Here is a 1,228-nt window from a genome sequence, read left to right on the forward strand (position 1 = left end):
AAACAAGAGGTAATATATATGCAATTTACATTAATACAGGAATAATTGAGTTCACATGAAAAGCCACGCCAAATCGCTTAGATAAATTTGGTTCAACGGATATAATTTATATTGTAAATAAGATTGAATTTTTAAGCTTAATTTATTGCAACCGCTTTCTGAATAAAAAGGTTGAATAAGTTAAAGTGAAACTATTAAAACAAAAATAAGTTTTAATATTAATTTTTCTGTTTTAAAATTAAAATTTAACATTTAGACTTTTTTGTTAAACCCTATAATTTATAAAATATAACAAGTATAACCCTGAACTTGGACTGAACGTGAAACAGCAAATTTAAATAATTAGCCTATAGGTATAATTTTTCACCAGCCGTTTTATAAAATATTAAAACTATTATTTAATTGTTTAGGGCACGAGAAAGCTTTCACTCACTTTTTAGTTTTACTGTGTAATAATTGTGGGCCCAAGAACCATAAAAAATATGTATGAAAGAGGCTTGAAGTCTCGTAGTTTTAAACTCGCAATGTACTTAAATATGACGAGATCGTGCTTGATACTTAACACTAACAGTTCGTTCTCTTTGTTTTACTGGTACTTATCGCAAAACAACAAAAAACCAGGCACTTGGTGCTTTTGAAATACCCCCCTTCATCGATAATTCTGCTTATATCGGTAATTGTAGTTTCCCGTACATTTTGGTAAACACTTGGTGCTTCATGTTGTATGAAAAAAACTAATGTAGTTAAGTAAAATCCTTTGGAATGGTAATTTTAATTCGACACGTGTATCTATAGTTTGACGATTCAGTGTCGATCTTACATTTATTTGATTCACCCGAGGTTGATTGTAATGTGTAAGGTTTCCTTGAGTAGGAAATGATGGCTTAATATAATTAGTAAATACATTTGTTTGATTCAGCTGAGGTTGATTGTAATGTGTAAGGTTTCCTTGTGTAGGAAATGATGGCTTAATATAATTAGTAAATACATTTGTTTGATTCAGCTGAGGTTGATTATAATGTGTAAGGTTTCCTTGTGTAGGAAATGATGGTTTAATATAATTAGTAAATACATTTGTTTGATTCACCCGAGGTTGATTTGTAATGTGTAAGGTTTCCTTGAGTAGGAAATGATGGCTTAATATAATTAGTAAATACATTTGTTTGATTCCACTGAGGTTGATTTGTAATGTGTAAGGTTTCCTTGAGTAGGAAATGATGCCTTAATA

The sequence above is a fragment of the Limulus polyphemus genome, unplaced genomic scaffold, assembly GCF_000517525.1.
Source record: "Limulus polyphemus unplaced genomic scaffold, Limulus_polyphemus-2.1.2 Scaffold9122, whole genome shotgun sequence".
Taxonomy (NCBI): Eukaryota; Metazoa; Arthropoda; class Merostomata; order Xiphosura; family Limulidae; genus Limulus; species Limulus polyphemus.